The sequence below is a fragment of the Hemitrygon akajei genome, chromosome 28 (assembly GCF_048418815.1).
Source record: "Hemitrygon akajei chromosome 28, sHemAka1.3, whole genome shotgun sequence".
In the NCBI taxonomy this organism is placed as follows: domain Eukaryota; kingdom Metazoa; phylum Chordata; class Chondrichthyes; order Myliobatiformes; family Dasyatidae; genus Hemitrygon; species Hemitrygon akajei.
Window position 1 is genome coordinate 21957504 of NC_133151.1, and position 10436 is coordinate 21967939.

At 43.3% G+C, this 10436-nt stretch overlaps 1 protein-coding gene and 1 non-coding gene across 2 annotated transcripts in view; both read right to left on the reverse strand.

Annotated features, from left to right (window-relative positions):
* The window catches only part of LOC140717772 (uncharacterized), an 87752-nt gene that overhangs the window by 33721 nt on the left and 43595 nt on the right, over positions 1-10436 (reverse strand). The window lies entirely within an intron of this gene.
* Positions 4671-4742, reverse strand: trnad-guc (transfer RNA aspartic acid (anticodon GUC)). The gene has a single exon. It is a non-coding gene; the product is annotated as a tRNA-Asp (tRNA).

A 10436-nucleotide genomic window follows, 5' to 3' on the forward strand; every position in this document is an offset into this window, starting at 1 on the left:
GTGCAATGACTTACAACACTCACCATCATGAGAAAAAAATCTAATGAGACTAAAAGTTAACATCACCGGGTCACAATGACCTGCACTCGAGAGTTTAACAGGGAAGTGGCTGGATAGAAAGTACGGGTAGAAGTTGCTGTTTGCCAGAACACACTGTGTTCCAGGAAGGTCCCAATGGAGTGAAAAACCTCAACTGCTTCCATTGTTCAAGAAAGTTAGAATACAACAGAAGGTAATTGTTGTCCTGTTACTTTCACAAGTGTTGAGGGCAAGATGCTGGAGTCTGATCTATGAGGAAATTACAAGTCATTTAAAGAATTGAAATGTCATCAAACCGAGTGAACAATGTTCAGATTTGCAGCGACACACTGCATGAAAATGGAACTTTCAGTCCATCTGGTCCAGGCCGAGGAAAGCTCTCTTCCAGGAGGCACCCATATCCGACTGAACAAGTTGGTTCAGATCACTGCTCCACGATGTTTACTCTGCCCTGCGCTGAAATTTGGGCTCTCTGTTTGTTTGCATGTTATTTTTTCTCTCTGCACATTGAGTGTTTGATGGTCCTCTTTTCGTTTTTGTTTTGTTCCTTTTATGTTCCTTTGTTTCATGGCTGCCTGTTAGGAGAGGAATCTCAAGGCTGTATAATGTCAGCATAATTGTAATAATAAATGTGCTTTAAACTTTTGAACTTTCAGCACTGACTGGGAATTCCACGGATATTCGATGCAGCAGAATTTGTTAGCCATGTCTAAAAGGGGTTCTTTAAGCAGTATGTGTGTGGTCCAACTAGTTGGGAGGTCTGTCCTGTTCTGAGAAGTGAGCCAGGTGACTGACTTTTCAGTGGCTGAGCTAGTTGAGGTTGTAACAAGGCTGGGGTAAAGTTACTGCTCAGGCAAGGATAGTTTACAGGTAGGTGCAGTCAACCTGGGCAGAAAGGGTGTTGAGGAGCAGAGCTTCCCTTTGCACAGCAGGGGATGGACCCATTTTACATTCCAAGACAAGATAATGATGCAAGTGACAGATTACCATGTAACAGTTGCTTTACTAATTCTGGATTACTATTGGCATTTAATTTGCAGATTGTTTTCGCTATTTATACTGTATTATCAAAGTTTCAATGTGGATTAAACAGACAAATAAGGAATTTGAACATAAACAAGGTCCATTTCAAACATGAGAAAATGAGCAGATGCTGGAAATGGGCTGAACGTTGGCAGATGGAGTTTAATGCTGAGAAGTGTGAGGTTCTACATTTTGGCAGGAATAATCCAAATAGAACATACAGGGTAAATGGTAGGGCATTGAGGAATGCAGTGGAACAGAGAGATCTAGGAATAACAGTGCATAGTTCCCTGAAGGTGGAGTCTCATGTAGATAGGGTGGTGAAGAAGGCTTTTGGAATGCTGGCCTTTATAAATCAGAGCATTGAGTACAGAAGTTGGGATGTAATGTTAAAATTGTACAAGGCATTGGTAAGGCCAAATTTGGAATATTGTGTATAGTTCTGGTCACCGAATTATAGGAAAGTTATCAATAAATTAGAGAGAGTGCAGAGACGATTTACTAGGATGTTACCTGGGTTTCAGCACTTAAGTTACAGAGAAATGTTGAACAAGTTAGGTCTCTATTCATTGGAGCGTAGAAGGTTGAGGGGGGATTTGATCGAGGTATTCAAAATGTTGAGAGGGATAGATAGAGTTGACGTGAATAGACTGTTTCCATTGAGAGTAGGGGAGATTCAAACGAGAGGACATGATTTGAGAGTTAGGGGGCAAAAGTTTAAGGGAAACACAAGGGGGTATTTCTTTACTCAGAGAGTGATAGCTGTGTGGAATGAGCTTCCTGTAGAAGTAGTAGAGGCCAGTTCAGTTGTGTCATTTAAGGTAAAATTGGATAGGTATATGGACAGGAAAGGAGTGGAGGGTTATGGGCTGAGTGCGGGTAGGTGGGACTAGGTGAGATTAAGAGTTTGGCATGGACTAGGAGGGCCGGAATGGCCTGTTTCCGTGCTGTGATTGTTATATGGTTATATGTTGAGAAGGGGGTGGAATGGAAGAAGTGAGTGCTTGCAGAAGTACAGATAAAGGAGAGAGGAAACTTTCAGGTGCCCTGTGGTGTTCACCTGGAGAGAAATGCAAAAATAATTGGTTGCTTCTCGCAGTAAGAGCAGAGAAGATGAAAAAAAAGTTAGAGAAATAGAGTCGGAAAGAACAGGAAAATGTAATCGAGTCTACCTCAATGTTTAAGAGACTACTAGACAGGTATATGGAGGAACTTAAGATGGGGGGAGGTTATATGGGAGGCAGGGTTTGAGGGACAGCACAATATTGTGAACCTTCGCCTGTAATGTGCTGTACTATTCTATGTTTAACAAGACAGAACTCGTACCAATGTCAGAGTAGGAAGTAGTAGGAACCTGTTTTACCCCTGCCCCCCACAGGTACAGTTACAACAAAGCCCACCCCAGTAGTGTCTCCTGAGTTCTTGATGAGGCTGGCGTAAATCTCTCAAAGGCTCGATGGGAGAATGAGCAATATGGAGACATTTATGCACTTTGAACTAAAATGTCATGTTATATTGAAGTGTTTCCTTCACAATCCATAGTGACATACGATACACCGTATTGTACAAAAAGCAGATGGGCACCTTAATAAATTTGTAAAGTAGATAAACAAGGTATTTCAGAAATACACAGATTTACTCGATCGGAATGAATGTTATTGCAAATGATGATTAAATGAGTCTGGATTAAAGGAAATGTAGATTGTTACTTGTGTGAGATGAAAAGAGGTAAGTAAAATTCTGAATAATTTCAGATGAAATCAAGTGTTTCAAGCTGTTAAGGGAGTGGATAATATTTGTGTGAGGACTGGAGACTCCCTGGACTGCTCTACCATTGTCTCATTAATATTGACCATTGTATAAAAATATTGTGACAGCTGCCCTGTATGATTTGAATGTTATTTTAACTTGTATTCTGTTTTATATTTAATAAAGATGACAGTGACCACATTGTTGCTCATCATTACTAGATTAAATCTGTTTACAATTTCATTCTAAATTTTGTTTGAACGTTACCTGCTTTAAATGTATTTGACTTGTCAACCACTTGTGACTGGTATTTATTTTGTGCTGAACATTGTATAGTGTTATTTAGAAATAAAACAGCTATCCTAAATTATGGATTTTGCAGTTCTTTGATTCACTTCAAGAAACATGGGGAGATGGCGGAGGACAGTTACTGGAAAAAGGTGGAGGCGTCAGTGAGAGGTGCACATTGTTTGTGGACAGCCTCGCCACTGAGTTCAAAGATGCCCTCAGCGCCAAAGCAACTTTGCTAACAGTCAGTTTCAGCCTCAGCCGCCACAACCACCACAAACTATGAACTTTACTTTAAATAATCCTTTCCCAAACTGTACTGTAGAATTTGTACAATTGTAATTCTGCCCCCTGTAAAATACCTCCTTATGTAAGCCTGCCTCTCAGTTTTTGGCCTTGATGGATTCTTCGCCTCATGTCATAGATGAAGCGGCACAGCTCCTGTTCCACTCAAAGAACATGACGCTTACTTATGAACGCATGTTGGTACTAAACTCTCGAGTTGTTGAGTGTGTTGTAGGGGGCCATACATACGGAAGGTGGGTTAACAGTGGAGTCTGAACCCCTCAATTGTACCGAGTGATTCTGTTATAATGAAGCCCCCTTGATTAGCTTCATTCCTTGCTGGGATGCTCGTGCAACTCCAGTGTACAGTGGGCAAGGCGGTTTATATTCTTGCTGCTGTTGAAACTTGTTGAAGTTTCTTACTGAGAGCTCTCTATGGAGAGAGGACCCAAAGGATAGCTGCCTCCTATCGTTCCGCAATCCTCCTCTTCAGACAGACGATGACAGGGTCACTGAGGAGACCCGAATTCTCTGTGCAGTTCAACTGCAGCCACAATCCATGCTGTCCTTTACAGGACGAAAGGGAAGTGGGGAGTGTGGAAGTCACAGCGAGTCAAGTTACTGTCGCGTCTTGGCAAGGAGAGTTTACAGATCGTGTGCAGCTAACCCAGGGAAGAATGATCTTTGAAGAGCAGAGTTTCCCTTTGCACAGCGGGGGACTGGAGCCATTTTGCATACCAGAACAAGATGAGGATGCAAAGGAAGTGTTCCAGGGTGACACATAATATTGGTCAGAAACAAGAGAAATCTGCGGATGCTGGAAATTCAAGGAACACAGAAAATGCTGAAGGAACTCGGCAGAACAAGCATAATCGATGGAAAAGGGTAAACAAACGACGTTTCCGACCGGCACCCTTTGTCTGGACTGATAGTGGTCAGTTACTTTACTACTGTGGTGGGACCATGCGGGAACTCATAGTTGACAACAAATGCCCCGGATTAATATACTCGGAATGATGGACTCTGTCACTGAGTGTAAAAACGAATAACGAACAAGTAACGGTTCTGAGATACAGATTGTCAGGGGATATTTGAGGAAAGAGGCTGACAACAACGCCCCTTTCTTCTCGGAAGGTTCTACTGACCCGGCCTCACAGCAGTCCGAACTATATTCCACCTTGCCCAATGCCCAATGAACTGATTTAGCGTAAACACAAATGCTTTGTCCGCTTTAATATGTCTTCTTAATTCAACATTCCCCTTGAATGATGCAGTAAAACTTGCAACTCCCCGTCGGGGAATTGAACCCCGGTCTCCCGCGTGACAGGCGGGGATACTAACCACTATACTAACGAGGAATTCATGTCCCAGTTTATGCACGTTTCAGAACACACCACAGTGAACAGAATCATCTTGATGTTTGTTCACTGCGATACTGGAGCTTTTCACACGTGTCCTTCCCACAGCAGTCTCTCACTTTTCTCCAGCCTTTCAGTCACCTATTATCTTCAACGATTAGCCAAACCAGGTGCTCTCATTCCAGCGCAACTCCGTCTTCCAATCAACATTTTCATCACAGTCATACATTTATATTTCTGCTTTCGTAATGCCACAGGCGGGAAACGACATGTAGCCCATCCAATTCTGAAGCCATCACTCCCACTTCAATCAACTTCACTCAAACACGGCTTCTGTATCTCCGCTCTGTCGGACGATCGCGACCCCAACTGGACATAACACGAACTGCACCACACTGAAGAATCCGACCGACAACATTCAGAATCACCTCCAGCCACACTCATGCACTTCCAGCGTCCCACTGCTCCAACCCTCACAACTCGCCTACCAATTCCACAAGTCATTTCAATCCATGGGTCACTCGAAAATTAGTATGGGCTGGCCAGGCCAGTCCATCAACGATGGAATTGCTCTCCCTCACATTTTCCCCGGTCAACCGATCTCGGCAGCCTCCTGCTCTCACTCTAACCCAGCTTCCCACAACCAACAACAAAACATGTCGGATGATGTGTTCGCACTGAGTGCTGTCAGTCTACTCACCATCCACTCTCTCATCACCACCCCCCCCCCCCCCACTACGAGAGTAAACTAACCCCTTTATTGTGATTAATAAATGCAACATACAGTCACAGAATCATGCAACCCTGAAACAGGCGGTTCGGCCCACAATGTCCGTGCTGACGATCAAGTACCGATCATAACAAAAACGACCTCGCTCAGCAGCTATTTCCTTCAGAGTCTTGATAATTCAAGTACTCGCCCAGACAATTCTCTAATGTTGTGAGTGTACCTGCCTCCGTCGGTCAATAACGAGTGATTTGGAATGTAAACCGCCCAATGAAGGCTGTGTGTTTTCGTGTTGTGTGCCTGACACCGGTGTAGAGCCGGGTCTTCTGTTCGGCGGGAGATGAAGGAAGGAGACGCCGGAGGGAAGGACCCGGAGTGGGACTATGATTCAACATCGTCCGGGGACGTAGAAGGAGGATCGGCGAATGGGAAACTATCAGCTCTAACTTGTGCACTTCAGACTGTTTTATTAAAATTGGCCATTTTCTTTGTTTTTTCTACTAACCCTTTAGTCAAATTAAGAATTATAAAGCTAAATAGTTTAATTGTATATGGTGTACTACCTGTTATTCCGTGGTACATTTTGAACACGGTAACAAATCACTCAGCATCCACATAAACAGGGGTTTGAGCTGGGCTTGCACCTCTATCTCAGATGTTTGGCCGGGCCGTATATTGTCTTCCCTAGACTTACGCAGCAGACCGGACTAGAGTGCGTTGCCAATATGTTGCCAAACAAGGTAGCAGGGTCAGAGAAGTCAGAGATCATTTTAAGGGGTGGTGGGATGAGCTGACAACATCGATACCAATGGGGAATTGTCTGGCAGATGGAGTAAAATGCTGACAAGAGCAACGTCATCCATTTGTAAGAAAAAATACAGTTCAGATGATAATTTAAATGCTGAAAAAATGCAGTAAGCTGCTGTGCAGGGTGACTTGGGACCGCGATTGCAAACGTTTCGTTCAATTGGTTATCAACCTGCAAATAGAATGTTGGCTAGAGAAATTGAATTTTAGAGCAGGGAGGTTATGCTGCAACTTTACAGGGTACTGGTGAGGCCATAATGTCACAGAAATGTACAACACAGAAACAGGCCCTTCACCCCATAACTATTTAAATTGCCTAATCCCATCTGCGTGCACCAAGGCTATTGACCTCCATAGCCCGATCAGCCATGAACCTATCCAGACTTCACTGGTACATTGAAATCGAGCTTGCATATACCACTTGTGTTTTCCCCAACCTTCTGAGTGACGAACTTTCCACTCATGATCCCTTAAACCTTTCACCTTTCACCCTCAACCCATGACCTCCGGTTGTCATCCCACCCAACCTGAGGGGGAAAAGCTTGCTTGCATGTTACCGAACAATACCCCTCATAATTTTGTGTACCCCTTTCAAATATCCTCTCAATCCTCTCCATTCCGAGAAATAAAGTTCTAATCTATTCAATCTTTCCTTATTACTCAGGTCCTCCAGACCCAGCAACGTCCTTGTAATATCTCCTTTCACTCTTTCAAACTTATTTGCATTCCTGTGAGTTGGCAAACAAAACTGCACACAATACTTCAAATTATGACTCACCACTGACTTATTCAACTTCAAAATAATCCCATCTCCTGCACTCGATACTTTGATAATGCCAAAAGCTTTCTTTATGACACTATCTACCTTGACACCCCTTTCAACTATTATGGACATGTAATCCCAGTTCCCTTTGTTCTAGCATACTCCTTACTTCCCCACGGTTCACTGTACCCCACAGAAGTACAAGAACTCACGCTTGTCAGCGTTAAGTTCCATCTGCCATTTTCAGCCCATTTTACCAGCTGCTCCAGATCCCACTGCAAACTATGATAGCGTTCCTCGCTGTCCACAGCAGCCCTAATCTTGATATGAGCTGTATATTTGTGATCCAGTTCACCACATTATCACACAGATCATTGATATAGATGACAGACAACAATAGACCTAGAACCAATCCCTAAAACATCTTATCCAAACCATTATGCAGGACCTTGTCAAATACCTTGCTGAAGTCCATGTAGACAACATCCACTTCCTTCCCTTTGTGAACATTTCTGATAACTTCCTTGAAAACTCTGTAAGATTAGTTGGCATTAACTACCACGCTCAAAGCCATGATGAATATCCATAATCAGTTCATGTTTATCCAAATACTTGTAAATCCAGCCCCTCTAAATATATTCCATTTACTTTGCAAATAATGATGTCTGGCTTAAGGGCCTATCATTTCCAGGTTTAAGTTTTGATCCATCCTTAAAGAGCGGAACAACATTACTGCCCTCCAGTCCTCTGGTAGCACATCTGTTGCTAAGCACGATTTAAATATCTCTGGTAGAGTTCTGGCACTCTCTGCACTTCCCTCCTGCAGAGTCCGAGGGAACACCCTGGGGATTTATCTATCCTCATTTATCTGAGGAGAGCAAACATCTCCTCATCTGTAATCTGTATAGGGTCCATGAAATAGATGCTGCTTCATGTCGCTTCTATAGACACTGTGACCATCTCCTGAATGTGCAAAATACAGGCGATAGCTGGATGAAGCAGCGTGGATAACTTCACTCACTTCAACCCCGAGCAACCTCTGCACTCACTAGCAATGACTCTTTAACTCAGTATTATTTGTTTGTTGTAAAATAAAAATTGTTCTTGAAATTGGGAGAGGAATAGATGCTGGAAGTGAAAGAGAAACAGACAAGCATAAGATACAAAATAGATGAGAGAGAGAGAGAGAGAAAGAAAGAGAGTCGCAGATAGACCATCCAGCTGGACTTTGGTCTACCAAAGGAAACCAGTGCGGTCACTTTCAATTCCCACCATTCAATACTTCACCTGTGGGCCTGCTGTCCGAGATCTTCAATATCAGGGCGCAGTAGTTCATAAGCGAGTTTCTCTTGGTGACTTTTGCCTCTACCTGATTCTATGAATTTCTGTCAATTTCAAAATGAGACTAAGGAACCCTGGGAATGTTCAGGAGGCTACACTGAATGCCTGGAGAGATAACGTTATCAGTTGAAAAACCGCCCTCCGAATGGCCCAAAACGATGCTGTTTGTTCAGCATTATTGAATATAATATGAGGGCCTGAGATCAGATACGATTCACAGCCGTACGATTGTGGGTAGGAATTGGTATTGAAGCAATTCTGTTAAACTTGAAAGCAACCTTGATTAACGTAATGTAGCATTTGCAAACCTACCAGTGAAAATGAAATTTCCTATTTCAGTAGAATCGGTCTGATTTAGTACTGGACTTATATTGGGAAGCAAAGCGAGGGAGTCCTGGTGAGTATGTCCTTTTACAGACTGTGGTGGTAGTGCGTGGGGTTTGGGGTTGTGTGACAGGTCAAGGTGTTTTAGGTTGTGTGGAAGAAAATGAACGTGAAAACCGAAACTGACGGTTATGAAGACACACATCACACAGCAGTCAATAGTAGCTGAATTAATGACTCCATACGCAACATTAACTTTACACAGATGCCGCCTGAACTATTCAGCATTTTCTCTGTTTCTCAGAGTATTGGGTTCATCAGTGGGTTCCATACATCAGCAAAGACATTAATTCTAAGGTGTGATATTTCAGTGATCCGATACATTGTTGAAATGGGGTTTGTTTTGTCGCCCTGGTTTGGATATGGCCAAAGTGCAATGTGAGAGACACTGAAGCGGGTCGATAGTTCACAAATCTTTCATGTGAACAGTGTTCAAATGAAAGTAAATCAATAAATGCTAGGCAAAAACAGGACTAGTAACCAAAACTCTCAAACAGGTAACGGGCTCAAAAGAACATCTAATTATTGAACGAATAGCGCGAGTCTTCAAAGTCAGTTGTCTCCAAGGTCCAGGTTCTCAGACAAGGCCGATGCAAAACAAAATCGATCTGTTGCTGTGCTCTGACCAAGTCTCAAGAAGTGAGTCTTACATCAGAGGTCGGTAAGTTGATGGAGAAGATACTGAGAGGCAGGATTTATGAAGGCATCATATGATTAGGATTATTCAGCATGGCTTTGTGAAAGGCAGGTCATGCCTTACGAGCCTGGTTGAATTTTTTGAGGATGTGACTGCACACAGTGATGAAGGCAGAGCCGTAGATGTAGTGTATATGGATTTCAGCAAGGCATTCGATAAGGAACACAATGCAAGGCACATTGAGAAAGTAAGGAGGCATGGGATCCAAGGGGACGTTGCTTTGTGGATCCAGAACTGGTTTGCCCATAGAAGGCAAAGAGTGGTTATAGAGTTGGTATATTCTACACGGAGGCTGGTGAACAGTGGTGTGCCCCAGAGATATGTACTGGGACCCCTACTCTTTGTGATTTTTATAAATGACCTGGATAAGGAAGTGGAGGGATGGGTTGGCGATTCTGCTGATGACATAAAGTTTGGGGGTGTTGCGGATAGTGTGGAGCGCTGTCAGAGGTAACAGTGGGACATTGATAGGATGCAAATCTGGTCTGAGAAGTGGCAGGAAAGTGTGATGTGGTTCATTTTGGTAGTTCAAATACGATGTAGCATTAATGATAAGACTCTTGGCAGTGTGGAGGATCAGAGGTCTGAATCCATAGGACACTCAAAGATGCTACACAGTCTGACGTTGTGGTTAAGAAGGCATACGGTGCCTTGGTATTCATTAATCGTAGGATTGAGCTTCGGAGCCGAGAAGTATTGTTGCAGCTATATAAGTTCCTGGACAGACCCCACTTGGAGTATTGTGCTCAGTTCTGGTCGTCTCACTACAGGAAGGATGTGGAAACCATAGAAATGGTTCAGGTGAGATTTACAAGGATGTTGCCTGGATTCGGGAGTGTGCCTTATGAGAATAGGTTGAGTGAACTCAGCCTTTTCTACTTGGAGTGACAGAGGATGAGAGATGACCTGATAGAGTTGTATAAGATGATGAGAGGCATTGATCGTGTGGATAGTCAGAGGCTTTTTCCCAGGACT